This window comes from Petaurus breviceps, unplaced genomic scaffold, assembly GCF_028583685.1.
Source record: "Petaurus breviceps papuanus isolate PSGF00001 unplaced genomic scaffold, PetGlider_PUasm1.0 229, whole genome shotgun sequence".
Classification (NCBI taxonomy): Eukaryota; Metazoa; Chordata; class Mammalia; order Diprotodontia; family Petauridae; genus Petaurus; species Petaurus breviceps.
The window spans coordinates 14,020,166-14,043,185 of record NW_027185903.1 but is presented as its reverse complement, the minus strand read 5'-3'; the positions used below and the strand labels follow the sequence as shown (position 1 = coordinate 14,043,185).

Genomic DNA, 23,020 nt, shown 5'->3' with positions numbered 1-23,020 from the left:
CAAAACGCTCCCAAGTGTGGCCCAAACCAGATTAAACTGTAGTTCCTATCTGATTTTAATGTGTTGATATATTAACAAAAAAGAAGTGTTCAAACCCTTGTCCCTCCCTGGCATCCTGTGTCTTCCTGCTTTCCAAATCCACACCCACAACAAATGAAACCCCTACCCAGGAAGATATTGAACTTGGTGACCTTTGAAGTCTCTTTGGGGCGGCTATGTGGTGTAGTAGATAGAGTACCAGGCCCGAAGTCAGGAAGACTCATCTTCCTGAGTTCAAATCTGGCCTCAGGCACTTACTAGCTGTGTTACCCTGGGAAAGTCACTTAACCCTGTTTGCCTCAGTTTCCTCATCTGTAAAATGAGTTGCAGAAGGAAATGTCAAACCACTCCAGTATCTTTGCCAAGAAAACCCCAAATGGGGTCATGAAAAATTAGATACAACTGAAATGACTGAACAATAACAACAGATGTGTGGTTTCTAAGAAGATATGCAGCCCCAGGGATCCTCACATATGGTTCAGAGGCCCCCATTTCTATCTGAATTTGATAATATTACTTGTCCAGGCTCACAAAGCCAAGGCTATATGTGTTAGAGGAAGGACTTGAACTCAGGTCTCCCAGACATTGAGTGCAACTCTCCATACACTCAATCACATTACCTATGCAATGCCAGCAAGGTTCTGTATTTAAGGGAGCCAGTTGGTACTCATAGAGAAGTTACTGCTTAATATAGTGACATCAAGACAAAGGTGAAAATGAGGGTGCCTGCCAACCTGTGACCTGGCCAGTAGGGTCCTTTCTGTCCTCATCTGGTAAATGCTATAGCACACATGAGGTCCAAATAAAAGCCCACATAAATTGATAAAATTCTTTGGGTGCTCAGTAGTTGTATAATATACAGACTCGTTAATTATTTGGGTGCCCACTTCTACCTCCCCTCCTAAGAGCCCCACTCCCATCTCCAGAGTAAAGTACTTAAGCACAATGCTTTTGGAGTTGAAGGCAAACTAATAATTTTCATTCCTTGCATTTGCTTCAACTAATAAGAAATTCTGTTGAAAGTTCTGGTCAAAAAATTTTCAAATGTATTCGACATAAGGCAATCGACCATAAATGGGACTAACTCTACTCTGGACACATGTATTTTCATTGGGATTTATGTATTATTAGTGTGCTCCACACTGGGAATGGTATGTCTGACCTGAGTTCTCCTTGCTCCCAGGCAGTGGTACCTAGACTCTCCCCTCCTGCCATGTCCTCATTAGACTTGTCTTTATTCAGGGACTATTCCTCTGAACACAGCTACTGTGTGGAAAGCTGTTTGCTGAACGCAATGCCAAGCTAAGGATTTTTTCAGTTGCACATTTTGTGCTTTCATTCAACTTTGGCCTGGTTCCCAACCCTCTGGGCCAGCTGTGCAGCTCTCCCTGGCAAAGGGGGCAGGGGGTGGGTCTTTGAAGTCAGTAGAAGCCTGGGTGAGGAGGGATGAAGAGCAGACTGGCTGAAAGGATCACACAACAGACACAAGGCCCCTGAGGGTCTAAAGACCTGAGCAATGACATGGATCCTGGGTGGGGGAGGGAGGTAGTTCCAGAAATCCTTTCCCATTGTTTGCCACCTCAGCAAAACAGTAGCCAAGACCACTGGATGGCAGCCTGTGACACCTGGACCAGCCTATAAAAATGGCATGGAGATGAAAAATCTCTCCTAATCTGGGTCTTGGAATCCTGGTTTGAGAAAACATACCAGGGGCTATGAGAACATTCTGACTAAGTTATCAAAAAGGAAGGGAGAAAAAAACGATCAGTTCAAAGATATGCTTATCCCAGCATGATTTGTAACTGGGAAAAACTAGAACCTAAATACCCAACAGTAGGCGGTGGGGGCATCAAAAAAAAACGATTTTCCATTAGTGTGGTGGACCCTCTATTGCCATTGAGAGAGATAAATACTAGGGGGATAAAGAAATATGGAAACACTTATATGAAACAGTTCTGAATAAAGAAAGCAGAAATAGATCAATATGTCCAAAGACTAATGGACAAATACAGACAATGGAAAAAGAGGTCCCAGAGGGAGGTGGAAACTGAACTGTTACAGAAAAATGTATGCTTTAAAAAATTAGTTGTAAATTGAATTGATTTTATTATTGTTTAAAGTTCACAATTAACTGAAGACATAATGGAAAAGAATGCATCAAGGGGAGTCTAAAGATGTCAGTGTGAGGCCCATGTCTACCACTTGCTACTTGTGTGATCTTGGGCAACTCAGTCTCTCTGGGCCTCAGTTTCCCTATCTGTAAAATGGAGGCAAAATAGTTGTTCCATCTACCTCAAAGCGTTGTTGCAAGACTTAAATGAGTTAATGTGCATGAAGGTATTTTGTAACTATAAAGCATTATACAAATGTCTTCTACTAAACAGAAGCCCTCTGGATCATGCTTCATTCTAATCAACAATATGTGAATACCCCATGATCTCTTACTCCGATCAGCCTACTTTCTACCATGTAAATAGGTAGGCTAATTGAATAAAATCAACTGACTGACTTTTGTGATTAAAAAATATTTTACAATATGTTATTAATGGACTTCTTAATGGGCATATCACTATCTAAGTTAAGAATTTCATCCCTTAGACTCATTTAAGCCAAAAGATGAACCCTGAATTCCTTCTGGACTTTCTCCACTGATATCCCCAAAAGGTCCAGTTCACACACCTCTCTTTCCCTCCCTTTCACACAACTTCTATTATAAATTCTTACAACGAGAAGCTGAGGAGACAAACTTTCAAGATCTCTCTCAGTCAAACAATCATTTGATTTTCTTCCTTTCCTTTATTATGCTGTCCCATATTATTCTGAGGATTAATATTAATGACTTTTCCCTTTCTGCTTAATAGACAGTAATTGTTCCTGTTTAGTTTTATGGAGTTTATGGTTAGATTACTTTTATGAGTTATGAAGGAAATCAGGGTGATGGATGAAGTGACAGACTTGGAGTCAGAAAGATCTGAGTTCAAATCCTACCTCTGAAACTTATTGGCTGTAAGACCAAAGGCTATTTATTTAACCTCTCAGAGCATCAGCCAACCCTTTAAGATGGTAAGTTAGGTCAACTGTTTGGTGAAGAAAGTTATTGCAGTGAAGAAATAACAGGTCTTTGACTTTTGGCTTATTTCTTTCATATATAAAACAGTAGCATGGTGGAATGAAAAGATCAATGGTTCTGGAGTTGGAGAATCAGGTTCAGTCCCAGTTCTTCTACTAACTGGTTACCCATGTGACTTTGGGCAAGTCACTTCCCCTTTCCACGCCTCAGTTCCCACCTCTCTGAGTGGGTTGGTTGGGTGATCTCTAATATCTCTTTTAGCTCTTACGGTCCTTGAGACCCTGGAGTTCAAGAGGCAGAACCGTTATCTCGATTTTAAAAAGAAACAAAATCAAACGTACAAATAAGAGCTAACTTGCTGTATGGCTCTCAAGCGGGGCTGAGGTGCTAACAGGACGTTCTACACAAGGTCAGATCTCATCGATACTTGAATGAGAGAAGGAAGCTTGGAGAATTGTGGAGACAATTTAGGAGGCAGGATTCGTGGAGTACTGACCTTCCCTCCCTCTTGCCCTTTAACTCTATACACATGTACTTGAATGAGGAAATTTCAAGTTTTAAAACAGGTAAATTTGAAGTGGGGGTGAAGGGAGGGGTTGTTAAAAAATCATGCATACAAAGCTGAGTGATTATACGCTGGGATATAGAAGGATTCATCTGAAGTTTTGTTTTTTTTAAACTAGCTCACTTGGGTGTTTGTTTATAGGTCATTTATTAACTATCTGACAAAGTAACTAGGGGGCAGAGAATCAGAGTAAGGGATCACTGCTGGTTGAATATCAATCAGAAATGAAGATAAAAGCATCTCTGATGTTATAATGAAAGCCATGGGAAAACAGAATTAATGAAGAGATTAATGGAGTTATTTCCATATAATCATTCATAAATATCCACATATATATACATACACACAGCTGTCTGTATAGATACACATATATCTACACATGTATGTGTACATACATGTGTAGATGCATGTGTGTAAACACGCAAAATACATCCACATACATCCATCTGTGTATATATACACACATTTCTATCTATTGATTGACCAATTTATAATTGATATATGTGTGTTTGACAGCAAGGGTGAGTAAGTAATTTTAAAACTCTGTGTCCCACACGACTAATTCTTTAAGACTACAAATTTAAGAGCAAAGCTCTGACCTTCACTGGAAGAATTTCTTCACGAAAAATTTCCCACATGAGAGGTGTTAAACTCCCTGCCTACTCTGCTCTCAATTGTCCCAACCAGAGTAAAATATAATTGGGAAATATTTGATAAAATACTAAAAATGCAATAAAACATAGATAGCATTACATTTAAAAACAACACTGATATGAAGCTGGTAGGGACCCATATGTATTGATTAGTTTCTATTTGAGTCTGACACTACTGCCTTCTACTTATAGAATCTCAGGTCTGGATTTACTCACCTCTTAAAACTCTCCTCCCTCCAAATATTACAACAGTACAGCAAAGTACAGATAGCCCTTAATTTATAAACAAGTTTGTTGCAAAAGTTTATAAATAATTTGTCTGGCACTCAAAAATGGTAGCTCTAAATCTAGAATCCTATAATTCACATTTATGATTTTATAGAAGTGAATACTCTATCCACCAAGGGGACACTAGGTGGCACAGTGGATAGGATATTGGGCCTGTATTCAGAAAGACCTAAGTTCAAATCTGGCCTAAGACACTTACTAGCTGTGTGAACCTGGGCAAGTCACTTCATCCTGTTTGTCTCAGTTTTCTCATCTGTAAAATGAGCTGGAGAAGGAAATGACAAAACACTACAGTATATTTGCCAAGGAGATGCCAAATGGGGTCGTGAAGGGTTGGACACAACTAAAACAACTGAACAACACCACTCTATCCACGAGTGCAGATTGCTACTCATTCATGTGCTCTCATTCACAATATTTCTTGTCTATGTCCCCTGGTAAATCCTTCAGGTGACAGCCTTAGCTCCAACTGGAGGCTCTGATTCCCACATGGCTTAGGTTAAATCTTAATAGGTAGTGACCCTAATGTAATGATCTGACCACTAGCAATGGCAGGAGGTGGTATATTTCTTATGGCTCAGAACATAACACTTATAGCATGGTTCAAAATACAAAGCAATTAAATTCTATTTGCCTTTTAATGATAACAGTAAATCCATTTCTCCTTCAAAGTCCTACTCCAATGCTTTCTTATTATGAGGAAGTAACCCTCAGTTTGAGAATATATGCAAACAGACTGTGAGCTCTGGAAGTCAGCCAGTCAGTCAATAAGGATTTATTAAGCATCTGGTAGGTGCCAGTCACTATTCAAGTTCGACCAAGTTGGATCGACTCCAAATACAGTATGTCTGACCTGGGGACCAGCCTAACCAAGTTCAGAGAAACACACTGCCAGGTTAGCTGCAGGTTGATTAATTTTTCAGTGATGAAAATCTCATAAAGACCATCTGCTATGTCAAAGGAGGGGCTATGAGCTGTGTATATGGAGGGAGTATTCACATCTGTTGAATTATTGATACTTTGTATTTGGAAATATGTTATATTGCTTTTCCTTTTTCCCAAAGTGCTTTCATATAGATACATATACATATAGATGCATACACACACACACATATATAATTATGGTATAGTGGAAAAGGCACTGATTCTAACATCAGAGGGCTAAGATGAAAATCCTGCCTCATACTTATCACCTAAGTGACCCTGGGCAAGTCACAACCTTCCTGGGTATCAGTTTCCTTACATCTTAAATTAGAGTGTTAGACTAGCTAGCCTCTGTGATTTTTTGTGTGCACAATAGCCTAATATGATTATTAAGTATCAGAAAAGATGAGACACAAATTAATTGACTTGCTGGAGGTAAGCTGAAACCAGAACCCAGGGTTCTAATTCTTAATTTAACACTCTCTCCACGGCACCTCCTTTTTCTTACTTTCACTTCTGGAGTAAGGCAATGATTCTTTAATATCCCCTGGAAAGCAGGCTGTGTGAAAAAATGAACCATGCACAAGTGGGCACAACCCAGGCTTACAGTCCTTCTAAAAAAAGAAACAAGAAAAATAGGTTTTATATCTTATCTCTAGTCTGCTTTTGCTTTTCCTGTGAAACTTCTACTTCCTTGACTTGAGCAAAGGCTGCAAAGGGGAAAAAATGGCTGGTTTCACTGAAGTGCAACAGACAAAATATTTTTGCAGCCAGACCCAGAAACAGAATGGAAAAGAAGAAAAATATTGCTCTCTGTCCTTGCACAGGATGATCTCCAGGCACCTATATGTGCCAGGGCTTTATTTGAGAAACAGAACGATTCTATTGCTGCCTTCCTATAACAACAATGAACAGTGATGGGTGAAAGAGAAAAGCTTCTAAATGTAACCTTTCATCTTTTATTTATGCTCATTTAAAAAAAAAACCATATGTTTGGTTCCCCTTTTTGAAGCAATAAAAAAAACAACAACAACCAAGGAATGGGTTTATAAACAGCCATGGGTTAAAAAAAAAAAGGATCAAAACAACAACAAAAGAGAGGGCAAACTCACGTCAGCTGATCCCATTTCCTGGGCAGCAAGCTTGCTGGACCCTGTGGGATGGGGAGATACTTCTTTGGCCGGCAGCTTAGTTCCATAGGACAGCAGTGGGTGTTGCTGAACTTCACTGAACAGGAATGGGAGCTGACTTTTTAAATGGCATTTTATAGTTTACAAAGCACCTCACATAAATCTTCTCATCTCAGTCCTACAACAGCCCTGGGCAACAGGCAAGGCAAACATTACAATTCCCCATTTTACAGATGAGAAAACCTAAGCTCAAGGAAGTTAGTGACTTTCTCATGGCCAAACAGTTAGTAAGTGCTGACCTTGAAACGGTATCTTTTGACTCCAAGTCTACATGGTTTCCTCAGAAAATATGTTGCTTGTACCCAGTATGGATGATAATAAATGCAAGTTCTTCAAGGAAAAAGAATGTTTTCCAAGTATAGGGCCTTGTACATTAGATGAGTTTATTCAATACTTGTTGAATTGAATTGAATGATAATATTAATAACTCCAATTTATAATGATCAGACTTGATGAGTACAAACCTTAAGTATGTCCAACTTTACTTTTAGTATCTATTTTTATTTATTTTGCTTTTTGGAGGAGGGGAGGGCAGGGCAATGGGGTTAAGTGACTTGCCCAAAGTCACATGACCAGTAAGTGTTGAGTGTCTGAGGCTGGATTTGAACTCAGGTCCTCCTGACTCTAGGGCTGGTGCTCTATTCACTGCGCCACCTAGCTGCCCCTTAGTATATATTCATTAGGTACACAATAATGTATAGTGTACTGGGCTAGGCTAGTGAACAGCTAGGTGGTACAGTGGATAGAGTGCCAGGCCTGGAGTCAGTAAGACTCATTTTCCTGAGTTCAAATTTGGCCTCAGACATTTACTAGCTGTGTGTCCCTGGGCAAGTCACTTAACCATATTTGCTTCAGTTTCCTCATCTGTAAAATGAGCTGGAGAAGGAAATCACAAACAAATCACTCTAGTATCTTTGTCAAGAAAACCCCAAAAGTGGTCACGAAGTGGACAAAAGTATAAATGACTAAACAACAACAGGGCTGGGGACTGTCTCCCCATGGCTGCTACTCAGTTCTTTCACTCCCATTCCTTCCTGTCAAATCTATGTCTTGTAGACTGTGGGTCTCCCCTTAGGAGCTCTCAGGATAACCCTGAGATGGATTTCCCTTCTCACTCAAAGCTTACAAGAGTCCCAAGAGCAGTTCTCAAACTCCTATTAGACACAAAAGAGAGATGACTGTTGAAGGTAGGTCCTGAGGAAGTTTCAGAAGGAGAAGCAAGTTCTTGTCTGTCTCCTATCTTTTTCTTGGCCTCTCCCCTCCCCACCCCCACTCTGCGTCTTTGATTTCTCTGATGACCATTACTAATATGACCATGATTACCAGACTCAAGAATACTTGAAAGAAGGGAAGTAAAGATAGAGATGACTGAGATAAGGTGGCAAATTTAAATCTTTTATTAAGAAAAACTAGAACTCAGAAAAAACAACCTCAAAAAACAAAACAATGATGAGCAAAATTGAATCATCTGAGAGTGAAACCAGGGGCCATGACATTGAAAATAAACTGTTTTAACAGTTTTTTGAGGTTTTTTAAAACTAAAATTTTGATTCCTAAGTAAAAAGCTTGAGAAAAACAAGTCTATTTAAAATACTGGGTGGTGGCTGAGATCATGAAAAGAAAAAGGGAGATCATCATCATTATCATCATCATCAATAAACTATTATAAATAATAATAATAATTTGCTTCGTGTCAGGTGCTATGCTAAGCACTTGGGATAAGAAAAGAGGCCAAAGACAATCTCTGCCCTTGAGGGGCTTACACTCTAACGGAGGAGACAACATGAAAACAAATATTGCATCACCTTCTTTTGCCAGACTCTAAGCAAAGGTAGAGGGAAGGGAAGGGAGAAAGGGAATAAACACTTAAATAGCACTAACTATGTGCCAGGCATGGTGTTAAGTGATTTACAAATATTCTCTCATTCTCTCCTCACAATAACACTAGGAAGTATGTGCTATAATTAGCTCCATTTTTACAGTTGAGGAAACTGTGACTTGCCCAGGGTCACACAGTCACAAGTGCCTGTGATTCCATGTCTTGACTCCAGGCTTTACCCTCTATCTACTGTACCCCTCAGCTGCCAGAAGATATTTTCAGTAATAGAAGATGGTGTAATAGTAATGTAATTTAAAGATCCCCCTGTATTGGCTTGATTTTTGGTTTGATTGTATTAAAACCCAGAGCTTGTGAATCCCACTTGTGGGATGGACTTGTTGACGTGAAAAGAGAGAGCTGAACTGGGAGGAGCTGGTGACGTAAATTTAGACAGACACAAGAAAAGAGAGAGGCAGAAGAACTTTTTTGGAAGCAGCACCTTGGAGGCAGAGAGAGACTGAGAGGATTGCTAAGGGCCACTTTGAATTGCCCAGGACTTTTGAGAGCTGCCACCCAGAGCTGCCAAGGACTGAGGAGACATGGCTGTTATGCTGGTACTTTGTCTATCTGTTTTGATGTTGTTTTGCCAGATTTGTCCACTGGTGAAAGATAGTCCTGTTGTTGCAGAGGGCTTGGAACCTTGCTGTTGGTTCAGAGCTCCTGAGACTGTTCTGAAAACAGAGAGTGAATTCTGTCCACTGGGGAAGGACAGTGCTGTTGTTGCAGAGGTTCTGGAACCCGGAAGAAGGATTTTCTTGTTGTATGTTTACAGAAATCCTGGGAGAGGGTTTTGCTAATGTTTTCAGGGATCCTAGGACTGTTCTGCAGACAGAGAATGAATTAATGAAGACACTGGCAATGTATCTTGTGGCCTTGCTAAGCTTTGTCTCCCCAGGAACAAAGAATGCTGAGAACTTGCCTTGTGTCAAGATGAAGAAAAGACCTCCATTTGGGTATTAAATGCTCTGCTTAAGCTTGATGTAACTCTGGGTAGATTCAATTGTGATCCAAGGGTGGAGAACTTTTGACTTTTTTGTGCTCGGTGATTAAACAAATGAATGTACTTTACTTATGATTGGAAACTAATCTCCATTTGAGAAGAGGGGCTTTGTGATGGACTAAAAGAATGTACAGCCTAGGGGTGGAGTAGTATTTGGAAGAGGGACTTTGTGATTGATTAAATGAATGTAATGTCCAGGGGTGGGGTAGTACTTGAAGATTATTGAATCACACTTAGTAAATGCTGCATTTTGAATGATGTCATATTTTGATCTTCTCTGTTCTTAATTTTTCACTGAATAAAATGGAGAGCACCTATGCTGGTATTTTGAACCTTGGGAAGTTTCCTTTGCTTGGCATTACAGATGGGTATAAAGGAGAATAAAAGTCAAGAACTGAAAACGTTCAATTCAATGTCTTTAAAAATGCAACTTGAAAAGCTATGGGACCTATGGTAAACCACTTTTGCCCCTTTGGGGCTTAGTTTCCTCAGATGTAAATTGGTGTGGCTAATAGTTTGGCTTTAATGGTTCTTCTAGTGTTGACATTTTATGAGTTTATGAAGAAGGCACAGGAAGTCATATCATATATTTTCTATGCAAATTTTATGTAGATAGCATATGGCATATAAAGCAGCTGGATGTCACAATGGAAAGAGTGCCAGGCCTGCAGTCAGGAAGACTCATCTTTCTGAATTCAAATCTGGCCTACTAGCCATGTGACCCTGGGCAAGTAATTTAGTCCTGTCTGCCTCCATTTCCTCATCTGTAAAATGAGTTGGAGAAGGAAATGTCAAACTCCAGTGTCACTCCAGTGTCTTTGCCAAGAAAACCCCAAATGAGGTCATGAAGAATAGGACACAACTGAAAAAATGACTAAACAAGTATATAAACATGGTGAACCATGATTCTACTAATTGTAGCCAGATATCTAGGCAGGCTCTCCTATTTAGGAAATTAAAAATCTACTTCAGAGACAAAGAGACATCTGCTCAGCCCTGTGGGGGTGAACCAGACTGCTGACAATTCATGCCCCTCATTTCTCCCTTTAGGTACTGCAGTGATCACTGGCACCTCCACTAGAGGGCCAAAGGTGGAAGGGTTAGGATGTGAAATTCAAGTCTGTTCTCACGCTCTGTTCTACTGAAGTTGCTGGAAGGGTTAGGTGGAATAATTTCAGACCATAGTGAGTTGGTGGAAGGGAGAAGTTGTTCATTGCATGAAGTGAGGGTTTGAGTAATTTGTGGTTTTCAGCTTCCTGGTGTTGGTTATGAATGAGGAAAATAGAAGGCCAACTTCTCACCATAATAGTCATTGAAGGTTACATCTAAAAGGGACCTTAGGCATAGAGTCTGATCCCTCATTTTACATGTCAAAATATGGAGGCCCAGAGAGCTGAGGGAATTTTCCTATGGTCACACAGGTAATGAGTGGCAGAACTGGGCCTTAAACTTCAGTCTGGAAAAATAATGTCATACTTTTGACAATTTACACAATGGTTTTCTGGCATATTTTACCAAGTGAACTAAGCAACAACCCTGTTTGGTGGGTAATTTTTTTTTTTAGGGATATTACTTCCATTTTACAGATGAGGAGTTTGAAGCTCAGGTAAGTTTATCAATTTGCTAAAAATGTTCAGAACAAATTAGTTTTCATAGTGACTGGTGAGAACACCCCAGAGCTGAATGCAGACCTTCTGCCTTCATCTTCCTTATACTTTTCATTATCACATGCCTTATTTAGAATAAGGAATCCTTCTCTACATGCTAATGTTCCCGTGATGTACTACATTTTTTTCTCACATTATTAACATAGAACTGGCCACCAAAATAATGACTTCCAGCATATGGTTATACCAACAGACCACCTGAGAGTTGTGTGCCAGCTTTCATTCGTGGGACTGAAGAAACAAATGTAGAATATTTCCTAGTTTAGTGAGAACCCACCGACAATCAAGCTTGAAGAATACTGTATAGTAATGAGCATTTAAATATGACAGATTGCTCTCTCTAGTGGCAAATGTATGTCTTATGCTGCTGAAATTAAATCTCTCACCAATTATATTAATTTCACCAGCTGGCTTTGCAATCATCCTAAGCTCTTGGGCTTCTTTAAATAAATGCTCCTAGAGGGCTGACAGGTCACTCTACCAGCTTTCAGTATTCACGACCCTCAAGAGAGCATGACAGAGCACACTCTGGGGAAGCATCCAAATGTCACTGCTTGTCGATGGGGATTGGTTAAATGAGGTGTCACTTGTTGAGAGCCTCACAAACAATCATGAGTGTTGGATCTTAAGAGTTATCAAAAGAAAGGGAAGGCCCAGCTCTTAGAGTGGCACGAGCTGGTGGTGGTACAAGCCATTGTACCATCATTGGCATCATGGACATGGAACAGTTAATGTGTAGTAGTCCAAAAGGCAGAAAGAAAACGGTCTCAGAAAAGACACTATGTTTTGCATGTCACAAAAATAAAGAGTTAAAAAGAACCTTAGAGGTCCTATCTGTCAGAAGCCTCATCTACAACATTCCTCCCATTACACAGAATAAATCAACAGTAAAATTGGGGCCAAAATTGGGAGAGGTAATTCCTAAGAATTTCCTCCATTCATACTAGAATCTGGTCTGTGTTTTCTAGTCTTAAGGGGGTTGTCTGTGGGCAGTGAGAAGTTAAGAGGCTTGACCTAGGTCACATAGCCAGTATGAATCAAAGGAAAGAATTAAGGCCAAGCATTCTTGAATCCAAGGCCAGACCCAAGAAAAAAGAAAATAAATGAAATGGGCAAGGAGCCATCTTTCAGGTGGAATGCTGCAGGTAAACCATGACTTTTCCATTTTGATTCACAACTGTATGGTAGGAGAGAGAACACTAGACTCATCGTCAAAAGACCCTTTCTGCATATAAGGAAGGGATGGGGCCAGTCCAGGGTTGGGGAACCTGTGACCTGGGGGCCACAAGTGGCCTTCTGGAGCCTTAGATTCAGTCAAAAGGTCACACTTAAAGATCTAGAAGGCCACATGTGGCCTCAAGGTCGCAGGTTCTCCAATCCCAGGCTAGCCGATCTCTGACATCCTTTTCAGTTCTAACATCCCATGAACAAAATTTTGAAACATTACTACTTTGAATCAGACACTGTAGTTTCCTGCTTGGTGCTTGCTGGTAATCTGCAAGTCCCATAGACCCAGAGGAAGATGGAGAATGGGATAATAGGGACCAGCAAAAAGTCATATAAATATGGATACTAACTGGGTTGGGTTTTGTTTAAATTAAATCAGTTGTCCTCTTTTATTTACAAGAAACAAACATATCTAGGACTACCCAGAGTACAGAATCTGGACCAAGCTTCTGCCTTAACCTGGCATTACTTACCAGTCTCTGAGGATTTGTGGCTAATCCTTAATGATGTCTGTATGGAACACATTTGCATGCTTGAAACAGACATGTGAGAGAGAGGCAGAGAGAGAAAGGCACACACACACATACATATAGGACAGCTTCTCATGTGCAGTTATTCCTTCTGACCTGATACTACGTGATCATTTAAGCAACCACAGAGCCTTGACAATGTCCTGAAGACTTAATTCTCAGAACACACTTTAGCTTCTAATGGAAAATCACTGAAAGTTGTGTTATTATGTTCACTACTTGTCTAGTCCAGCCTCAGCTTTTTTTAGATCAATAACTTCTATTTTTATATCACCTACCTTTCCCAATGTATCCTCCTCCCCCTTCTACAGGATCATCCCTTATAACAAAGAATAAAAAGAGAGAAAAAATATCTCAGGAAAATTAACTGATGCATGGGAAAAGTCTGACATTATGTATAGGATAAGGAGGAGCTTTCCTCAGCCTTGATGGATTGACTTGGTATGGTTTCATTCAGTAAGGAATGTCCCATAATAGCTGTACTACCTTATAGGTGAAGAAATCCATTCTTTTCAAAGAACTTTTACATATTTATTTCGATCTCAAATTAATCCTGTCAAGTAGGTAGGTCTGGTATTATCACATTTTCCAGATGAGAAACTTAAAACAGGGAGGTTCTATGATTTGGTCAAGGTCATGGGGCTTCATGATGAAGCCTGGATTAGAACTTAGGTTGCCTGACTCTCAGTCTTTTTATTTTTTCATAGCACCATCCTGCTCCATTTCCTAGGATAGTATAGTATGTAACTTGGGTCCAAAGCTCTTGAAAACTTATACATGTTTCTTTTCAGTATCGAGTGCTAGACCTTGAGTCAGGAAGACCCGAGTTCAAATTCAGCTTCAGACACTTACTAGCTATGTTTTGGACTAAGCACTTAATTTTTGTCTGCCTCAGTTTCCTCATACGTAAAATGGAGATGATAGCACCTACCTTATGGGGTTATTGTGAGCATAAAGGAGATAATATTTTGTAAAGTGCTTTCTTTGCAAACCTCAAAGCAACATATAAATGCTAGCTAGCTATTCTTGATTTTATGTGCAGCCTACAAATATTTATTAGTAGACCTAGATAAAAGTGCTTTTGGCCCCCACTGGCTACTGCCCCCTTCTCTCAAACTGGAAGCCTGGGAATGATCAAAACAGCTTCTTCCTCTTCTCCCTCCCCTTGATGCCCCAATCAGAAATATATAAATGACTAGATCTGTCTTCTTATCTCTTATAGAACTGGGAAGGAGGATTATGATTTTTTCCCCTTGTTCCTTTAAAAGAAACCATTTTAGCTAGTTAGCACCTGGATACATACTTCCACATATTTCAAGAAGAATGGATACATTGTTTAGCCTCTCTTGGAACCCTCACAGCTTCAGCTGTTTCTTAAAATTCAGGAAGCCCTTGGGAAGATAGCTTAGAGGAATAGCTTAGTTTAAACCCCAGCTGTTTAAAAGTCTTGGAATCACAGCTTCAAAATTTTGGCAGAGTTCATTCCAATCTTCTGCCTCTGTGAGGAAGGTGCATGTGTGTGGGGCCTAAGCTGAACATGATACTGGAATGTGCTATGTGTATAAAAAGGAGCTTGGAGCTCTTTTTGCAAAACAGTCACAATATTAGTTTAAGGGCTTTTAAAAACTTAAAGAATCAGTCAGTTCTCAGTGGTCACTAAGATGGCCAATGAATTGAGTGATCCCACTGTTTGTAAATACCTAAATATGTGTCTGCTTGGCAGTGCTGTTTGGATAAATTCTCTTAGGAAGAGTGGAATTTCAGATAACCTGTATGGTAAAGGAATGGGAAGTATCTGTGAAAGAAATTATCTGGTTAATTTGAGGTTAGCTTCCTTTAGAAGAGAGGCTGGTATATGGAGGGAGCATTCAGTGTAGCCGAAAATTTGCCTCCTAGGCTCAGCTCTGCTACTATTTTAAATATTTGTTTAAATTTGGGTAAGCCTTCACCTGGGCCTCAGTCTTTTCATCTACCAAATGAATGTGGTTTGGCTAGATGATTTCAACACTCCTTGCCTGCTTTTGTCTTTTGTATCTTTTTGTTGAATATATTTCTAAAATGGGTTAGCCCAGCCTGTGAAAGTATAGTAGAACCAATCTAATTAAGCCTTTTGAAGTTTTAGGTAGGGAAAGTGTATCACTGTGAATATAGTCTCTTTTATAGAACTGTACATATGAATCAGAAAACCAGAATCACAGATTAGAACTAGAAATGATATTTAGTCTAACCTTTCAACCAACAAATCGCCATTTAGTAATCACCTATTATGAGCCAGGCATTGTACTAGACACTGGGAATACAAAGGCAGAAACAGAACAGCCATTCTCCCCATGGAGATTATCTTGTCTAGAGAGAGACAGATACATACACACATGTACACACACATATCTAGATACATTCATTTGTATATACAAATATATGTCTGTATAGCTATATGCAAAGTAGATAAAAATATATTTAAAACAATTGGGGGGAGGCACCCCTTTACAACATTCCTGATAGGTGGTCGTCCTCAGTCTGAATAAGGATGAGAGCTTACTACCTTCTAAAGTAGCCCATTTCATTGGTGAACAGTTATATTTCATACTCTTTTAAGTCCTTTCATGAGTTCTGAAGGTAGCAACAGAATCATTGTAGGGTTAAAGTTGATTCTAGAAAACACCATTCAACAGATTTTTAACTTTTTGTCTCATAAGGAGAGACTGCTCTGGGCACTCTCCAAATTTACATATTAGTATATTAACTGGCTATGTTCTTAATAGACCAAATGCCCATTGATTCATCTTTGCTTGTACTCAGGGCCTACTAAGCCAAGCACCAGAATCTATTCTAGCCACAGAGTCATTTGACTCATGAACCAATTTTCATGAGGGAGCCTTTTAAAAAACCTAAAAGCACCAATTACTGAAGAACTACATGATCACTGAATCATTTGATCCTAAATGTAGGGACTTTGTAAAATTAATACTCTAATTCTTCATTAAAAAGATAATCTAAATATCCAAGTACAACATTTTTTATATATGTCCTAGCATCTCTAAATTCTGTGATTATCAATTTCTTTTCTTTAGAAAATATTTAAAAATATTTTACTAATCATCGTTTCCTGTTACTTCTCAGTGATTCTCTATCTCTTTCTACTTTCCCCACAAAAGTCTTGCTTTGAACAAAAGTCTCTCTTTGAATAAATAAATTAGTCAAGAAAGATAACTTGACATACTGGCCATCTCTGAAAATGTGAGGCTTATTCTCCACCTATAGCCCATACCTTTCTGCCAAGAGTGAGCGACCTCGTACATCATCAGTCTGCTTCTGTAGTTATGATTGGTATGTCACTGTATCTGAGGTCTTTTAGTGTTGTTTTCTTACACATTTAACACATTTCCCAAATTGTGGATCATTAAGACCTCTTGGGTCAATCAGTACATTTCTCCACACCTCCAGGATGTAGCTGAAATCCTATCACATAACTACTTCCACTGTGTTGTCCATGTATCCTTTTTGTTGATTTCAGAGCTAATGTCATTAGGTGTCTATGTAGGTCACTGCAGTTTGAAATAATTTAATTAGAGACCTAGGTCAGAGAAGAATGAAACCTGAAAAGGAAAATGGTGGCCATTTCTTTGCTGGTCAACTTGCGACCATGTTTAGCAATATGTAAACAGGGATATGCAAATAATCTGTAATTTCCACAGTTTGGGGGTGGGGAGTTCCCTCCATGCCAACCCAGACCACACCAGATCTATGATCTAGACTTAGGGTTTCCTGACTGCCAGCAGAGAGCTCTAATTATTATATCACTTGGTCTCCCAATTTTTTTTTTTTTTTGCTTTTTGGAGGACGATTGGGGTTAAGTAACTTGCCCAAGGTTACACGGCTAGTTTTTTCTGTGTTGGTATTAAGTGTCTGAGGCCAGAACCAAACTCAGGTCCTCCTGACTCCGGGCAGGCACTGCTCCACCTAGCCACCCTTGGTCTCCCTATTTCATCTAGGCTGGAAGTGCAGTGACCACTTACAGCCCCATCCCACCACTGACCTACACAAAAGCTCTGACTTGCTATTTCTATACATCTTTATGTGTTCTCCTTTCTCCAACTGTAAAAACCAACCAATCAGTCAGTACTTCCTGAGTGCATGGTATGGGTCTGGTCCTCTGATAGGTGATGAAGGGGACATCTGAGAAATGCAAGCCCTCAAAGAGCTACCTTCAGGTTTGGGAGACAAGTAATCACAAACCATCAGATAAGCTCTTTGTGGTCATTAGGTGGGAAAGCCTCAGGCTCTTTAAGTATCCAATATCAAGACTTCACCCTTGAAAGGACAGTTTGTGGTATACTTAGGTACTCTTCACTGAACCGAATTAAGGTAATTTATTTAAAGCAAGAGATGAGGAGTCAAACAGATTGACAACTTCTTTGCCAGCCTTTGCTACAAAAACTCCATAAAATTCCCTTTTCCACATAGAAGGTTTTCTTCTGCAAGATGACAGCAACAGTTCTCCATCCTGTCTGCTGGAGACAACACATAAAGACATGTCAGAAGTGTATGGGAATGTTTTCCCTAAGATACATTTCTCAGCTTAAGTAAAATGTAATTGTTGTTGTTATTAAGCAGTCTTCATGATCCAGTAGACCACACTATGCATGGGGTTTTCTTGGCAAAGATACTGGAGTGGTTTATCCTTTCCTTTTCCAGTAGATTAAGGCAAACAGAGGTTACATGACTTGCCCAAGGTTACACAGTTAGTCTGAGGACAGATTTGAATTCAGGTCTTCTGAAGCCACTTAGCTCCTTCCAAAATGTAATAATGCAGGCAAAATATTTTTTCCTTCTGTGATTATCTCTACATTATGCTTTATATGCCATATTTGTACATAGTTGTTTGTATCTTGTGTCTTCGGTTAGAATGTGAGTTCTATGAGGGCAGGAACTAGTTTTTGCCTTTCTTCCTAGTCTCAGTACTTAGCATTGTGGCTGGTACACAGTAGGTACTTAATAAATGCTTATAAACTTGACTTTTCTCTGCTGCTCTGATTGATGTCCCCATAATGAAAGAGGTGTAAAAAATTCACACAAATTCTCATTCATACCTCAGTTGTGATATTTAATGAGATTTCAATATTTGTTTTAAACTGGGACTTGTCATATCTGAGAATTCAAGTTATTAACAACTAAACCAAGGAAGAGAAAGAAGAAAGAAGGGTTTAGACCACAGAAATGGCAACAGTGACTTCTCTTTCACACCCATAATGATTGCTGTGCATTCATCAATTTGTACACAGGAAGATGGCTGTAGAGTTCAACTGCTTCCTCCTACTGCCAAAGGAATGCTTTCCAGGGAAGCCATGCTCTTTGGGGCCAGGATGACCCTGTGCATGCATGACATGAGAGAGACCTAGTCAGTCAACTGTGCTCATAAAGTTCAGTGAAAACATCCGGAGACTCTACTGGCTGGCAAGGTGAACACCAAGCAAGCAGTGCCTGGCACAGTCATGAACAACCAGATCGCTATCCTCCGGTCTTCAGGATTCGAGCCGAGCCAGACCAGGACCTCAGAAGCAGACATGGAGACCTGGTGCTTTGCTGGAATTCAGAATCAGCAAGAATAATTTTTTCTCATTCATGCTGTGTCCCTCCTGGAGCCTCATTCTTTTACATTCTCCTTTTGCAAGTTGAGTCTAGACCTGGTTACACAGGGGAAAAATATCCTTGCCAATTGCAAGGGGATGGAAGTGAAATCTGGTACTCCACCACCTGTCAGCTCCTACTGAGGCAAATGTCTGGTTCCTGATGGCTTACAATTTCTTGACTAGACTTTATTTGGTGAGAACACCAGGAGTATTGGGTAACTAATGAGAATGCTAACAGGTTAGGCAATCACGAGGAAACCACCACAGAGAAAGATTGCATAAAAAAGAGCCAGGAAACTTCCAAAGTACATGGCAAATTGGACAGAACACTGGACTTGGATTCAGAAAGAACTGAATTCAGATGCTGCCTCAAACACCTTGTCACCTCTGTCACCTTGGTTAAGTCACTTGACCTCTCTGGGCCTCCATTTCCTCATCTGAAAAAGAAGCTACAAAATTATCTCCCTGAGAGCAAGAAATATTTATTTTTAACCTTTTTTTTTTGTATCTCCAGGGCTTTGCTTGGCACATAGTAGAGACTGAATAAATTCTAGTTGACTGATTGACTGAACCCAAGTCTTTACCTTCAATTCAAACTTGTCACGGACAGTCTGTCTCTTTCCCTTTCTCTTTCCCTTTCCTTCTCTTCCTTTCCCCTCCCACTAATTATTCCTAATGACTGAGGTTTGATTGTACAAGTAGATATTTCACACCCCAGACAGGACTAGAAATAAAGGATTTGTTAAAACTCCCTTTAAAACCTTGGCGTAAATGAAGCCACACATCTGTATAACAGCACACCTGTATGTTTTCTCACATTTCTCCCCTTCCCCCTTCCCTTTTCCCTTTCAGGGAGACCTCTGATTCCAACACCAGGAATAATTTCTTCATCTGTGGGCACATTATTACCCATCAACATGTTGCTTCTTGCTCTGACACCCACAAACACACTATCTGAACAGTTAACAATCTAATTCTACATACAGTCCTGCAAAGCGATTTTCCTATTCAAAGCCTTTTAAAAGAGACATAGAAACTCAAGCCTCTCCTACAATTCTGGGATTATAAATCACAAATTAATTTTAGTGACCTGGAAATGTATAACAGAAGAGGAAACCCCCCTTGGCTTGCAGTTCTGGTTGATAGTGTGTGTTTCATGGCATTCTGACATTTTGGCATGGTTATGCAATGCCCATAGCTTAAAGGAGACATTCCCTTTGAAGGATAAATTGCAACAGATTTCAAGGTGTGTAAATATTCCACTTCATCATCACCTTTGAGCTGATAGTTATTGATGAGCTGATGACAAGTAAGGAAGCCCATTGATCAGTGAGTGTCCTTTGCACAGCAAGGTGATATTGTTGGCAGTCGCACTTTGGTGCTTTGGTATAAGTCTTGTTAAAAAGACCAAAACTGGGGGCAGCTAGGTGGCACAGTGAATAGAGCACTGGCCCTGGAGTCAGGAGGACCTGAGTTCAAATCTGGCCTCAGATACTTAACACTTACTAGCTTGGGCAAGTCACTTAACCCCAATTGCCAAAAAAGGCAAAAAAAAAAAGACCAAAATTTGCCTGACAGAAACTTGCATAATTATATACATGGGGTTTTTGTATTTATGGCACCATTGAGGTGGGAGAAGGGGGCATAAAGATATGGCATGAGGTAATCAGAGACAAACAGGAGCATAGAATTCAGAACTATTAAAGGAACAAGGAATACTAGAAACATCTACTTCAATTTGTTCATTTTATAGCCAAGTACACCCACATCTAGAGGGGTAAATTGACTTGACAAGTGTCACATGGGTAATAAGCAGATGAACCAGAAATTGAACTCAGGTCCAGCTGACTACAAATGCAATGCTCCTTCCAATGCGGTTCCCACATTTTGTCATTTTTCCAAGGGTTTCCTTGTCCACTGCATATTTGGATATTATACACCAGGATCATCTGTCTTGTAGCTGCATGTTCCCAAAATTTCAATGCTTTCAAAGTTAGCCCTGAGAATAATAAGAGCTAATGTTTATGGAGCACTTTATGGTTTGCAAGTGCTTGAACATACATTATCATATTTGTTCCCCCACCCCAACCCCATCATCCCAGAACCTGTATTATCACACCCATTTTAAGGATGAACAAACAATTCTGGGAAGTTTAATTGACTTGTCTAAGTTCACGCAGCTTGCACATGGTAGAGTTAGAACATAAGTTTTCTAGTTTCAAGTTCCATAGTCATTCTATTAATTGTATCATTTTTTTTAAGGACCCCACTTTCACTGAGTCAGGGCTGGCCTATACTAGGAAAATCTGTGGCAGCACCAAAAGACCCCACAGTAGAATCTGAAAGTTTTATTTCCAAAGGAAATAGAACTACGATCACTGTGCAACCCCCAGACCAGACACCATTCTACCAAACTACTGCCCGGATAAGTTTTTTTGCTTGGGCCAGAGTGAGGGGCAAGCAAGCCTGGGTCCAGGAGGCACAAACAACAATGGCTGTGGTCATCTAGCATTGCTGACAGAACTGTGCTACATTAATACCACCCCCAATGTCAGTAAGCTATGTTCCAGTCTTTCATCCTCCATGATCCTGCCCTACCTCACCATGCACTCACCATGCACTCACCATGCACTCACCATGCAATAATGGCTTGCTCTGGATGAACATAATATTGGACAAGAGATTCAGGAATTAGGAAAGGAGTATCCTGTATATTAATGTTCTCTACATCATCAAAAATGCCTTTCTTTGAGCAGAACCAGGAGAACATTGCACGTAATAACAGCAACTACAAATGACTTAGCTCTTTGCAACCATACAACGATACAAGAAAATTACAAAGGGTTCATGACAGAAAATGCTATCTACCTTCAGAGAAAGAAGACTCTGAATGCAGATTGAAACATAATATTTTCACTTTCTTTATTTTTGCATGCTTTTTCCCCCTTTTGGTCATTTTTTCTTTCATAATATGACTAATGTAGAAATAATATCTTACATGATTGCACATATATAACCTATATCAAAATGATTACCATTTTAGGAAGAGGAAAGGACAGAAAAGGGAAGAGAAAAATATGGAACTCAAAATTTTGTAAAAATGAATGTTACAGGGGCAGCTAGGTGGTGCAGTGAATAGAGCACTGGCCCTGGAGTCAGGTGGACCTGAGTTCAAATTCGGCCTCAGACACTTAACTCTTAACTAGCTGTGTGACTTTGAGCAAGTCACTTAACCCCAATTGCCACTCTAAAAAGCAAAAAAAAAAAAAGAATGTTAAAAGTTTTCTTTATATATAATTGGGAAAATAAAACACTATTAAAAATGCCTTTCTTTATCTGCTACTTTTAGGTACTGCCCCGTATGGTTTAGATATAACACTGTCCCCAGTTGGGACCTAACACAGAGATGTCAAACATAAGGCCTATTGATTGGTAACATTCCTGATTATTCTGAACCGGATTAAAATGCAATTAGGAAATATTTAATAAAAGAAATAAAAATACTATAAAACAGATAACATTGTAGTTTAGAACCCAAGTAATATGCCACATACAGGGATCATTACAACCAAATTACTGGTCCCATTTCTATTTGAGTTAGACACTATTGACCTAAGGCAAATTTCTTACCCTCCCTGAAACAAATTTCCTCCTTTATAAAATGGAGATAATATCAGCTGCCCCACCTTCTTCATAGGGTTGTTATGGAGGATTAAATAAGATATGTAAATGAAAGTACTCAGTGACTAGAAAGCATTATTTAAATATAAGCTTTTTTTTTATTAAATGAAGATCTTTGATTTCACTGGTGTAGGGAACTCCCAGTGAGGTGAATAATTCTCTTTCCTGAAGCAGACTGGGAGCCACTCTGCAAGGTATGGGCATCTAGGTGGAACAGGAGATAGAGTGATGGGCTTGGAATCAGGAAAACTTCTTTTCCTGAATTCAAATCTGGCCTCAGACAGTTAACTTGTGTGACCCTGGGCAAGTCACTTAACTCTATTTGCCTCAGTTTCTTCATCTGTAAAATGAGCTGGAGAAGGAAATGCAAATCACTCCAGTGTTGCTGACAAGGAAACTTTCAAATGGGGTCATGGAGAGTCAATTGGCATATCTGAACAACAAACAACAATTTCAAGGTATGGTCTTACAGAGTTTCCAAGACACAGAGAGGCTGCCATCCAGAATTACAAAGACTGCATGGGACAGTATGGTTGTAATTATGCAAGACATGATAACAAGCCATGGAAGGCAAGTCTTCTAACTCTTCCAGGATCCCTTAAGTAGTAGTAGTAGTAATCTCTTCCACTTGCTCATTCTCCTCCTCCTCCTCATTCTTACTTGTTTTTAACATAAAT

At 39.7% G+C, this 23,020-nt stretch overlaps 1 protein-coding gene across 2 annotated transcripts in view; it reads right to left on the bottom strand.

Annotated features, from left to right (window-relative positions):
- Positions 1 to 23,020, bottom strand: part of GHR (growth hormone receptor) — a 354,244-nt gene that overhangs the window by 140,448 nt on the left and 190,776 nt on the right. The window lies entirely within an intron of this gene.